Genomic DNA, 13,493 nt, shown 5'->3' with positions numbered 1-13,493 from the left:
TGGGAGAGGGGGGTTGTTTGTTTGCAGTTTTTTAAAAATTACTTGTAAACATACTGAACTTTGAGATAGGAGAAAAGAAAAGCTGTGCACATCTAAGATGTTGGATCATGGATGATAAATATCACAGAGTCTCTAGTTTATTCTTGGGTGGTGAAACATGTTTTAAGAAAGCTGCCATACAGAAAAGGTCTTTTCGTCATCAGCTATGTGGGTTAAAAGATATGGCTTAATCGTGCCCTAACAGTTAGTTGTAAACAGATTATCAGTCTTTTTGTAATCAGGCAGTAGCTGTGATACCACAGGGAGTCATTACCTACCATGGGTTTACCAGTGAGCCCCAAATTATTCTGTGTAGAGAAGTGAGTTGGGGGCGGGGGCAGTGCCCGGACATCTCAGCACAGAGAGCCGTTTAGCCAAATTCTTGAAGCTGCAAAGCTGTCACAAAATAAGTTGAGATGTGAAGACAGGATGGAAAGAATGCAGATCAATTAAAGAATAAAATAGAGGCTAAGTTTGCAGCTAGCACTTTAAGTGTATTTCTTTGTGGTAAGCTTTAAAGAGACATGAAGAAAGCCTGTGTGTTTCATGACTGAATCCTTTTCCAGTTGATTGGGAAATTTTGGATATGTCTGAGCACACCTCATTTTTTAAAAAATTGTGTACAAAAACAACCCAATTAAAAATGGTCAGAAGAAATGAATAGACATTTTTCCAAAGAGGACATGCCGATGGCCAACAGGAACGTGAAAATATGCTCAACATGGCTAATCATTAGGGAAATGTAAACCAAAACCACAATGAGATAACACCTCACTGATAGCACCTGTCAGAATGGCCATCATAACAAAAAATGTTGGTGAGAATGTGGAGGAAGGGGAACTCTCATACTCTATTGGTGAGAATATAAATTGGAATAGGCACTGTGGAAATACTGTGGAGGTTTCTCAAAAAACTGAAAATGGAACTACTGTATGACCCAGCAATTCCATTCCTGGATATATATCCCCTCAAAACAGTAGTTCAAAAAGATCCATGCATTCCAGTGTTCATAGCAGCATTATTTGCAATAGCCAAGACATAGAAGCAACCTGAGTGTCCATCAACAGATGAATGGATAAAGAAAACATAGTATATGTGTGTTTTTGTGTGCATGCACATATGCATAGTGGAATACTACTCAGCCATGAAAAAGAATGAAGTCTTGCCACTTGTAGCTATTTGGATGGACTTGGAGGGCATGATGTTAGATGAAATAGGTCAGAGAGAGACAAATACTATATGATATCACTCTTATGGAATCTTAAAAATATAACAAAATAGTGAATATAACAAAAGCAGATTCACAGACAAAGAGAAGAAACTAGTGGTTACCAGTGGGGAAAGGAAAGTGGAGAGGGACAAGAGAAGGGTAAGGGATTGGGAAGTACAAACTAGCTATAAAATAAACTACAAGGATATATTTTACAACACGTGGAGGATAACCAATTACAATTACTGTAAAGGTAATATAACCTTTAAAAGTTGTGAATTACTATATCATACACCCGTAACTTACATAATATTATGCAGCAACTATACTGCATAATATTGTGCAGTAACTATACTTCAATAAAAAGCAAAACGTACTTTTTCAGAAATAGGTTGGCTTATTATTCAAGTAGATCAGGGTTGAAGGGCCTTCTTAGCAGAGAGTAATAGAAAATTTTCTCCTTTACAAGCATTGTTTCTTACAAAGTACAATACATAAGTTCAGCTTTAGAATGTAAATATCCTTTGAAGGTGTCAGATGTCTACATTGTTTACACTTCAAAGTAAATCACTTTCATTTTTTACTTTTCTCTCTTCTCCAACTGAGGGTTTGACCTTGAAGGCAATGGAGTTTCAAATGGAAGATTAAAATTAAATTAAATTAGAAATTAAAACTGAGGGACATCTAAGGTGAGTTGGCTTGCAGTAGGGAACTTTGATCAAATGTTCAAAGAGTCAACTGGTAAAGAAGACATTGGGACATTTGAGGAGAAGAGAGACTAGATTCATTTAATTCACATTTATTCCAGGATTTTCAGAAGCAGATGGTCCATTTCCAAAATTCTTTATACAGTGCTTAAACCATAATTTAATAATGCTTGAAGCTCTTGTTAGAGTCTGTGCTAGCTCATTACAATAGGGTGAGTGTAAATGACTAAGTAATTAGCAGGGGCCAGGGCAAAATCTAAGGGCAGGGCCCTTAGATTCAAAAAGCAGGACAGGGCATCCCTGGTGACTCAGTGGTAAAGAAACCGCCCGCCAATGCAGGAGACACCGGTTCAATCCCTGGTCCAGGAAGATCCCACATGCCTCGGAGCAACTAAGCCCATGCTTCACAACTCCTGAGCCTGTGCTCTAGAGTCTGGAAGCCACAGCTGCTGAGCTCACATGCCCTAGAGCCTGTGGCCCACAACAAGAGAAACCACTGCAATGAGAAGCGCATGCACTGCAACTGGAGAGTAGAGAGAAACCCACTCACGCAGCTAGAGAAAAGCCTGCGCAGCAGTGAAGACACAGCACAGCCGAAAAAAGCAAGGCAGAGAGTTGTTACGTGTGCAAACATCTAAAACCATTTCCTTTCTTCCACCATCTCTCTCAGCTTGTCATAACATTTTTTTATTGGCTAATGTAGTTCCAAGTATAAAGAAAAGCACAAGTTTAAATTATTAGCATAAATTTAACCATTCATCTTTATACTGTGCGATGCAAATATAAGGCTATCTAACTTTCATGCAGAATCATGCAATTTGTATGTCATAGATCATGCATATGTGCATCTTTCTTAGCAGAACAGTGGAAACACTGCACAAAACTTATTCTACCATTTTTATTTCATGTCTTGATACAAGCACAGTCTCCCTTAGGCTTACTGATGACTGAAAGAGAAAAAGAACTGTGGATTTCCCTTTCTTTCTCTTTTTATGTATCATTTTCAACATAAGCAGCTGGCTAATACAAGGGAGAAAATGCAATAAACAAAGGCTGTGATAGGGTTTCTTGGTCATCTGTGTTTCTTTGAATAGCGTTGCCTTCTCAAAGTCAGATGCAGATTCTCGTTCCCATGAAAAGCGTGGCTGGTGGATGATCAGCTTCCTCACTTCCTCAGCCATAGTCATACAAATCTCACTGACCTCCCAGGAATCACGGGTCTACCGGAATTCAACTTCTTGCATGTTATATGTGGATAAGGCAGTAAGGTCTGGGACAGGTGTATTATTGTTCAGGGGTATTGATGCCCCTGCTCCCGTTTATGCTCCATTACCCCATTGGACTGCACCCACAGAACTCTGGTTCAAATATAAAAAGCATTAAGCAGAGCATAGGGCTGTTCTGAGCATGGAGCCCCATGGAGCTGCCCAGGAGGCGCATCCATGCGTCCCGCCCTGCTTTGAAGTTTCCTAAACACAGATGAGGACAGAAGTAGCAAAGGGGTTTGCAAAGGAAGTGGCAACTCGCTAGTCTTCCTCGTTTGCATTTTATTTGATCAGAGGCTGCCTCAGACATCTGGGAGTCACAGAATAATTGCAGACCTACTTCTGAAATTGATTCTTACTCTAAGATCTGCAAGGGTAAAAGGACCTGGAGGCAGATGGCTAGTTTAACGTGGTCTTCAAACAAACACCATGTTTTATGGTCTATGCATTTGAGTAAAATTTTACAGTAAAACATGAGACTTCAAAAAATGAACTTGGATGGTTTTGAGTTTAACGTGTTCAGTTGAAGAGGCACTTATAAATCAAGAAATCCATGTTAAAGATACAATAGTAGACTTTAAAGAATTGTTCCTAGAATTTCCAGAGCTCCCAGCTATACTTCATCAACTGTGCACTGGTTTCTATGGCTCAGTGACCACATCTCTCCCATTTCCACATCTTCTTATCCCAAAGGATGGATGATTGTTGCTAAAAATCGAGGAAGATTTGAGAGAAGTCTTGTGCCCCAACCACAATTTACCTTGCTCCCTGAAAGTTCTACTTTATGACTTATTGAGTAGCATTATTAATATTTCGTAAGAGTTTCTTCTCCATATTTAAGAAAGGACTGCCACAATGTAGAGCATGGTTTTTATTACATCTTGTGGAAAATTGATTTTTTTTCACACAGAGATAGACTTAATCTTATAGTCAATAGAGAAATAAATATTTGAAAGTAAAAGCTGGAAAAAGAGAATTAAAATGTGCTGAGTTCTGTTATGTACCAGTTACTGTTCTTTACATGTATTTTTGTGTTTAACATCCACATAGTCATTGTGGTAGGTGAAAATAAGAATACTGTCCATGTGAGGCCAGAAACCCATCTGGAAGCTTCCATTCCAGTATTGTATGTCCAAGGCCTAGCTGAGAAGCCTGCTTAGTACTGACTTCTCAAAGCCAGTGTGGCCAAATTAAGCTCACCTTTTCCCCACAAAGCCTTCTCTAGTCGCTTTGTGTCCAACTCTTTGCGACTCCATGGATTGTAGCCTGCCAGCCTCCTCTGTCCATGGGATTCTCCAGGCGAGAATACTGGAGTGGGTTGCCATGTCCTCCTCCAGGGGATCTTCCTGCCTAAGGGGTTGAACCTGTGTCTCTTGCATCTCCTGGGTTGGCAGGCAGGTTCTTTGCCACTAACACCACATGGGAAGCCCCTTCTCTAGCCACAGCCTTTCTCATCTAAGCGATGGTACTGCCCTCTTCTGATTGTGTGGGCTAAAACCCTTGAGGACAGCCTTGCCACCCTCCTTCCTTATCTCCTCCACCCGGTCCATAAGGAGATGCTCTTGACTCTCCTTCAGAAGAAGCCCAGCCTGGACCTGAGCCCTCCTTAGCAGCACCCACTGAGTCTGAGCTGACATCTCTGTCCAAGAAGATGATCTTTCCACCTGCCTCCACCCTGGCAGCCAGCCCTGTGGTCTCTTCCCATGCAGCAGCTAGAATAAGGTTATAGAAACAGAACTAATATCAATTCTGAGCTCAACCTCCTGCAGTGGCACCCATTTCACTTTCAGAGTAAAAGCCAAAAAGCCTCGAGCTGCCTTTGATTCACCCTCCCTCCACCTCTGCCCACACAGTAGCCCCCCTGCTACCCCTTCATTCCTGTGCCTTTGATCCCCACTTCCCAGTGTCACTCCATTCCCACTGACCCTCTCGCAATTCCAGGAACAGCCCCTGGGGACACTCCCACCTTCGGGCCTTAACCTTGGCCATTCTGTCTGCTGAAACACCCTAATCTTGCACATGACTAACCCCCTCACATCCTCCAAGGGCTTGGTTTCATGGCACCTTCTTACTGAGGTCCCCTTACCACCCCACAGGCAACAAAGGCCAGAGGTGAGGATTCAGTGACACACATGGATAGTGGGCACCTTTGAAGGTTGAGGAAGGTGGTAGGATGCTGGGCAGATCCTAGAGAAAGGGGCCAAGCAGATGGCCCAAGCGGTTGACTCTGTAACAACCCAGTTGGGGTAGCAGAAAGTTTGCCATTGAATCAAGCAACTTAAGGTCAAATTTCACTGTGTGTGTGTGTGTGTGTGTGTGAGAGAGAGAGAGAGAGAGTTTTGTTTACCTTTCCTTTGCTCTTGTTCTTTCTCAGATATAGAGACTAAATATTGCTACTCCGTGACAGGAAAAAAAAAAAGCAGGAAGAAAAAAATTTAAAAGGGACTCTGGGAAAGGAAGAAAATACCAGAGAGTCAGGAATTCTTCATTCTAATCTCAATTCTGTCACCAAAGGCCAATGCCTTGAGCAAGTCATTTCCTTGGTTTCAGTTTGTTTAGCTGTAGAATAAGGAGATTGGGCAGGAATCAGTAAGTTTCTCAACTTGATCAGGAGAATGAGCCAGGGCGCCTTTGCAAAATGCACATTTCCCTGAATCTACTCATGAACAGACTGATTTAATCAATCTTACATGAAATTCTGTAGTTTGTATTTTTTACCAGTTTTCCAGACAATTGTGATGATCAACCACTCTGGAATCACTAGATTTGATGACATTTAAGACAACCTCCCAGTGTTCCATTGTTTAAGATATTTGTTTACCTAAATATTCAAATCAGAAAATATCACAATTGTAGTAAGATTGACTTTTATTGTTTCTCTGGGTGTTTCTGTCAAAAACTGCATAATCTTTTCATTTTTTTCTATAGAAAATTAAGAACAATGTCTAGCACAAGATAGTTCCTAAATATTTATGAATGAATAAGTGATCAGTTCCAAATGTTTAAAAAATTGATATTTTTAGTATCTCCTTGGGTAACCTATTTCTCATATGTAGGAAAAAAATTCAGAGTTCATCTGGTATCCTTCAACACTAAGAATACTTAGCAAAATAATTATATATAAACGAAGACTCATAATGATACTTATACTTGAACATTTTTGATAATGGAAAACTATTTCTATCCTTTATAGTATAGATAAACGGAATGCATGTGAAAGTATTCTATTCCCAAGGTGCTTTATGTGCTATGAAAATATGTGATATTTTTGTGCTCCTATTGTTCTTGTTTTCAGCTACCCATGGCATCCTAATTCTCAATCTGTCAACTTTGCCAGCCTCACAGTCTTGCTGGGACAACTTCTGCAGAGAATTGTATTAGCCCTGAACTTTTTGAATGACCAGTGTGATTTGTGGAAACAAATACAGTCTCATGGGTTTCAAAAGGGATTGAACTTGGAGGCAGAAATTCTGAGATGTCATTCTGCCTTTGTGTCTCTTAATAAAATTAGTCAAGCCTTGTCACCTCTTCTGGCCTCTAGTTCCTCTTCTGTGAAGTGATTTCTCCATTTATTCAGACACTGTCATAGTGCCTCTGACATTATTTGAATGTGCTACCACAAGCCACAAAATCATATTGCTTAGAAGCAAACAGGAACAGAACTCTGTTGGTACCTTCATTTTTCAACACCAATCATTTGTGCCTGTAACATAAGGCCTTGCCTCCATGACTTTTCAGAAAGGAAAAGCATAGGTCAGCATAAAGCATGTGATATGACCATAATAGGTATCCCCCTCCTTAAGTCTGGGTCCAATTAGAAGTTCCATTTTACTGCTTTCATGAGAAAATATTGTTACTAGTTGGAGCTTATGGTTTGGTTTAGGCCTCAGCCAGTATCTAGTAGGGGCTTCCCAGGTGACTCAGTAATAAAGAATCTGCCTGCCAGGGCAGGAGGTGTGGTTCTATCCTTGAGTCAGGAAGATCCCCTGCAGAAGGAAAGGACTACCCACTCCAGCATTCTTGCCTGGAAAATTCCATGGACCAAAGAGCCTAGCGGGTTATGGTCTATAGGGTTGCAAAGAGTCAGATGTGACTGAGCACGCACGGCACCTAGATCTAGTGATACTCCTAGGAAGAGTCTGCCATGATTGGTGTCCTCCTGTGATATCAAAGGAATTACCCTGGAAAGGATACTTGTTAACCCCCCCCTTTTTTTTAGTTACAGTTATTTAGTTGCTGCATTGTAAAACAAATATTGCACAGGAAGTGAACACAACCTTGTGTATAATATATCTTACAAAATGACATGACCAATGCTTGCATTTTATTACTTTTTAAAGAGAATATAAGCGTTAATGGTAGAAAGGTATTAATAGACGGTAGAGTAGCAAACCTATTTATTATGGTGACATTATTTTGTATTTTTTAGGGTTGATTTTCTTTTGAAAAGCATAAAAGGAAAGTGTACCATTGTGCGAGAACTCTGCCAGGCTAATTTTCTATGAAACACTCTTCTCACATCATTGAATTTAACGGCTGCCAGAGTCATTGTGATCTTCTTAAGTAACTTTTTGTTTCAGGGCTTTGTATCTGGGCTTCCCTGGTGGTTCAGACTGTAAAGAATCTGCCTGCAATGTGGGAGACCCAGGTTTGATCCCAGGGTTGGGAAGATGCCCTGGAGAAGGAAATGGCAACCCACTCCAGTATTCTTGCCTGGAGAATTCCATAGTCAGAAGAGCCTGGCAAACTGTAGTCCATGGAATTACAAAGAGTTGGACACAACTGAGTGAGTTAAGACACACACACACTGCATCTAATTACTGCATTTTGTTATATTTCAGAACAGTTGAGCATCACACACCAAAAGGCACATCGGGTTAAAAAACAAAAGCTGTAAAGTTTGGATCTTTTCCTGCACTGGAAGCAAGAAAAATGGAAAATTGATCATCAAAGGTAAAACTATCTCCTTTTCCTTTAAATCATATATTCCTACAGCTCCCTTTTCAGTCACTGTGTGTGAAGCAATTTTTTCTTTTATGATTGTGTGGTGAAGTTTAACAGACATATTTCTGGCTTATAATTCTAAGTATATTAATATGCTGCTGACATAATCCTCTATTGTTTTAACTCCTTAATTGCCTGCTCAGAATTTGGACCAAATGTGTTTTATATGTTTAATTTTCATTCTTGGTGTTGATCTAGAGTGGCAGAGCAGGGCGATGCACTTTTGTAAGTCTTTGGGCTAAAATGTTGCACTTTAGGTTAGGCATGGAATCATGGAAGTAGGTGATGCAGTATCAGCTTCTTTCTTCTTGGGAGTGTTGGACGGATTTGAATTTATCACCACAAACTGATCAACTTGATTTATGTGAGGTAAGAAAGACAATGGAAACACTTGAAGTAATGGTATGGTCTCCACTCCTTTCATTTTATTGTATAGTTTATGGAAAGAAAAAAGAATGGTCTTGACAATATGTGATGTAAGATCTAAAAGGAATTGATATTGCCAAATATGTTAATAATTGATTGTCTTTGTTATGATTGCTTGCCTGGGACAACTACTTGAGCATGGTTGTTTACTGGGGAGTTAATTCCAAGGATTGGGGACAGTGAATGGGGGAAGAAACAAAGACCAAAATAAGAGCAAATGAATGAGTTCTCCAAGGTGGACGTGGGACCATGGTTCCCCTGGGACTTCCAAGAGGCTATGAGATCCCCCCTGGAATTTCCACCTGAAGGACGTATAGCCAAAGGTTCGCTCATTGGCTTTTTCCCTTTGGTTGTGGAAGCTCCTGGGTCATTAAATCCCCCACAGTGCTGAGCAGTGCTGGCACTGGTCACTTGTGGACACTGTGAAGGCAAAGAGAATCTGAGTTGGTTCAGAACTGTCCATCTGTGCAGCCATGGCTGAAATCAGAGGTGGACCAACAGGGTATGATGCAGGGACCAGAAGTGTCTATTGTAGTTCTTTTTACTTTATTTCCAGTAGTCAAATAAATCACATAATCCTCTTAAATGAACCATTTCCAGGAAGAATATGTCTTGTGTTTTAAAGACGTTGATCAGTGATATCCAAATGGCATAGAACGTAAAGGAACTCTGTTTCAAAACTAACTTCTTATTTAATAAATTGTCCATGTTCAGAGGTGAAAAGTACATCCTGGTCCATGTGTACTTTGGATATTATGTAGTAAGATTTGAAGTATGACCAAAATATTGGAAAAGAGATAATGGAATTAGACTTTATAGTGCCTATACATATTATTCACTGTATATTGATTTCGTACAGGAAGGTGTCTGTGGATGCACAAAAATAGAATTATTGTTTTTCCTATTTGGAAATAGCCCCATTAGTTGTGTCATTATTGGTGTGAAAAGCGTGACTGTAATTATGCATGTCCGAGCATAAAATTACAAGGACGGTCAGCTGACAAAATAGATTTAACACATTAAAGTGAAGCAGGGTTTGTTTGTTGGTTGGTTTTTGGCAATGAGGACATTCAGCAGATGAAAATAAAGCCAGGTAAAGGCTGTGGTTTGTTGTGACCTAGAAGATCCTTTGTTCAGAGGAGAGATGTTACCAGGGAACTCTAAGGAGCAACTCTGCAATCACATGAATAAGCAACATTTCAACTGATAAAATTAACATGCAAATTCCTAATGCGGGAAATGAAAATGGTAGAAGAAGGGAAAGGGTGGCCAGAAGAGGCAGGGCAGGGGGACCACAGAAACAGTGACACGTGGCGAGACAGAAATGCCCAAAGTGGACAGAATGAAACTGCAGAAATAAGAGAATCATAAAGCGCTGGAGAGATAACCTCTTAGAGCAGACCTCATCTTGAGCTCAGGATGCAGACTGAGCAAATGGTCTCAGTTCAGCTGAGGCCTGATAAATTCCTGGGTCATCACAGAAAGAATCAATTAATGTGTCTTCTCACCTAAACAGCACAGTTGTCTCCTTTGTCTTCCTGTCTGTGGTCTCATTAGATTCCAAAGCCTCCTGAATAAAAGCTCTGATCACATTTGCTCTTTGCTCAGAAAATATTCCCTTATTTACCAAGTCATCATTGTCCAGACTTCTTAATCAGATATTTAAAACCTGCCACTCTGTTTTCAGGCTTCACTTTCTTATTCCTTGATGCCACTCAATGTCTAGACCATTGATTAGTACTGCAAATTCTGTGATGTATCTTCCAAGTGATTTGGGTGCATTTGGGTTCTCAAACATAGCTGAGTCTAGTCTAGGACCGGACCCAAGAATTTGCCTTGTTAAAATGTTCCCAGCTGGGTCACTATTGCTGGTCCAGGAACCTCACTTTGAGAATCACCCTGGAAAAACAAATTATCCAGGCTGGCACTATGGTTTCTACATTGCAGTTTAAATCAAAGACTGATTGCAATAAAAGGGCTCGCTTGCCAGCACCACCATTGTTGTACTGGGTACTAGATTAAGAACAGAGTCTGTCTCCTGGTCAAATGCCATCTTAGTGTCATAAAATCCCCCACAGGAAGCTTCTTGATACATTTCTATATCCCCTGCTGTGTTATAGGCTTATAAATGTTTATTGGGTGGATGGAAGGAAAGGAAGGGAAGAAGGAGAGAGGAACAGACAGACAGGTTTGGCAAGCAAGTGTTGATTTCAGCAAGAAACTTCATGCCTACAAAGAAATTGCTGTGGTAATTGCCATTAGGAAAAGACTAATTACCGTCACACGAAAACCTCCTTATTGTATAAGAACATACTCCATATTTCATGCATTTGATTAGGTGGAATAACTATGGAGTCAGAGCCTGAGCATCTGGGTATCAATAGTATTGTGCTCTATAATAAGCAGAGTCTTTCACAAAAGACTTTGCTGTTTGATTGAGTTCAGCAGAGGAGAGATGTCATTTCTATCAAGACAAATTGTGCATTTTACTTTATAAAAGAGCCACTGGCTATGTGCAAGCAGGAAATCACATCTATTTAATGAATTCCTTTGCAAATGTCTCTTCCTTGAGTTTAAATTTTGCAGCTGCAGCATCATTTGAATGTTTATTCACATTTCGGACAATTGTGCTTTCTGGGATTTTGCTTTCTTGCGTTCAGATGTGTTCGTGTATCACTGTTGCAAATTCTTTCTCTACATCTTTTATCTGCGCACATCATCCCGTGATTGGCTTGTAAATTTATCCTACTTTTCTTACTAAAATAACTGTTCCTGCTGTCTGCTTTCTGCCTGCTCTTTGATTTAGTCCTGAAATTGGGCTCAAGGCCTACTTTTAGAGCTCAGTGTGAAATTTATTCTGTATGTTTTTAAACCAGGTTCCTACTTGTTTATTTCTGTTATAGGTTCTGTGTTGGCACCAGCTTCAAAATGCGCCCTTGAAAGAGCCTCTTATAATTATGTATCAGCATAAATAATAACAATGAATGAAAACAGGAATCTTGAAAATTTATTTTAAAAATTGATTTCATCATTTACTTTAATGATAGAAAATTAAAACAGTCAGCTGCTGCTACAGCATAGCTGGTGTTAAGCTTCGAGGAAAGGACTAGTTCCAACTTTGTTGTTACCTTGATGTGTGTCCTTGGCTGAGTCCTCGGGCCTCAGCTACCTCCATTATAAAAAGAAGGATTTAGGATAAATGTCACTAAGGGGTTCATTCTGGTTCCTTATCTTGTAATGTCAAGATGCAGGTCATATGAAATTCTGCTTAAAATCAGGTATGAGAATATGAGTGAGTCAGTTCATCAACTAATACGGTAACCTTTGGAGGTGAAGTTGAAAGAACATGGTTTAGGGTGCAGAAAGATCTGTGTTCAAAACTCAGCTCATCCATATATTAACAGCATGAGCTTGGAGAACTGACTGCACCCTTTGGTGTGCCTCAGTTTCTTCATCTGTAAAATGGGGGCAATGTTGTCATCATCTGCCAGTAGCTTTAAAAATGGGATAATCTGAAGAATATCCAGCACTTACCAACTGAGCACACTGAGCTCTGAGGATCTCTCCAGGCCTCTAAGCCAGCTTGAGCCCACACCATGGTTTTAGAGGTTAGTGGAAATTCCGTTCTTCTTCACTATAATTCTACAAGGCTAAGAAATTTATATCTGTGACTTTAAAAGATAAACTCAGTTTGGAAAATGTACCTGTAATTTAGTCATCTGAAACCTGGCAAGACAAATAGGAAAATTCAGCAGTAGGTTTTCAGCTTGACAGGATATCTGGTTCCATACATTGTGAGTAATTTATACAGAGCAAGCAAGGCTCTTTTCATCAAGACTGACTCCTTCAGTGTCAAAGCTTAAGGTTTGCAAATTGCATTCTGACTCTGACTTTGTTATGTGGCCACAGTTTGGGCAGAAATGAAAGCCTCTTTAAGACTTCGGTTTAGCCTGAATAAATGTTGCTGTGCTCTTGATTTATATCTGATTCCGGTAAGTTCAAAAGTATGCCTTACTTTTTTCTTTCTTGTCCTCTGAAAATTTATGTTTATAGCCAATTTGTATCCAGATTAATTACATTTGGGGCAAAGATGATTTGTTTACCATAGGATCCATGCAACTATGGAATATTTTTCTGCTCTTTTCATTAATTAATTTTTTGAGGTTGAAGTGTCCCTTTGATACTGGTTAACCTCAGTCCTTTCTCAGCAGAAATTCAGAACTTCCTCCTTAATAGGAATAGATCAATAAAGTTTTGGTGGACAGTTTCATCAATCTTAGCAGAGGGTTTAACCCTGTGGGCTTCTTTACTCTTTCAATATTTTATAAATCCTCTGCAAGTTAATGTCTTTTGAGATAAAGCTTACTATATTTTATTCCTCTGTGCTTTTTCATGAGAAATGATTTAGAGCCAGGAATTGCTGGTGCTGTTTGAGTACATTGATTACTTTAGACGCCTATAAGATAACTAAAATCTAATTGTGGGTCGTTGTGTTTATTTGTCATGTCTCTGAGACATTTCACCGCGAAGATGAAAATCATACTGATGAGGCTGTTTCAAGCTCTGGGAGATAGATACGTATGTGTGTCAGCATGCCACCTACTCAGTCAGTGTGTGGTGATGGTCGTGGTGGAGATGATGGTGTGGTGGTGTCTATTTAGCAACCTAGTCATCCACAGTAGTGTATTTAATTTCTGCATAAATCAATTATTACCAAAATTGGCCTTTTCTATTAAAAGATCTATTAAGTACTATCTGAAGGACACATGTTCTCCATTGTATGATAGAATCGTTTCTTTGTAAAGCAGAGTATAATAGAATTGATCACAGCTCACATCTTTT

At 39.8% G+C, this 13,493-nt stretch overlaps 1 protein-coding gene across 4 annotated transcripts in view; it reads left to right on the top strand.

The window, feature by feature from the left end:
- Positions 1 to 13,493, top strand: part of DLGAP1 (DLG associated protein 1) — a 793,561-nt gene that overhangs the window by 258,386 nt on the left and 521,682 nt on the right. For 3 of the 4 annotated variants that reach the window (XM_086373120.1, XM_086373121.1, XM_086373129.1), the window contains one exon: positions 8,063 to 8,174. The gene's annotated coding sequence lies outside the window, so the exon portion shown is untranslated. The remainder of the gene's footprint in view (positions 1 to 8,062; positions 8,175 to 13,493) is intronic. The other variant, XM_086373122.1, reaches the window with a different exon arrangement.

This window comes from Bos grunniens, chromosome 24, assembly GCF_055505025.1.
Source record: "Bos grunniens cultivar Pamir isolate PY7600 chromosome 24, Bosgru_T2T1.0, whole genome shotgun sequence".
Classification (NCBI taxonomy): domain Eukaryota; kingdom Metazoa; phylum Chordata; class Mammalia; order Artiodactyla; family Bovidae; genus Bos; species Bos grunniens.
The sequence above is the reverse complement of the archived record's forward strand: the minus strand, read 5'-3'. Positions and strand labels throughout refer to the sequence as shown.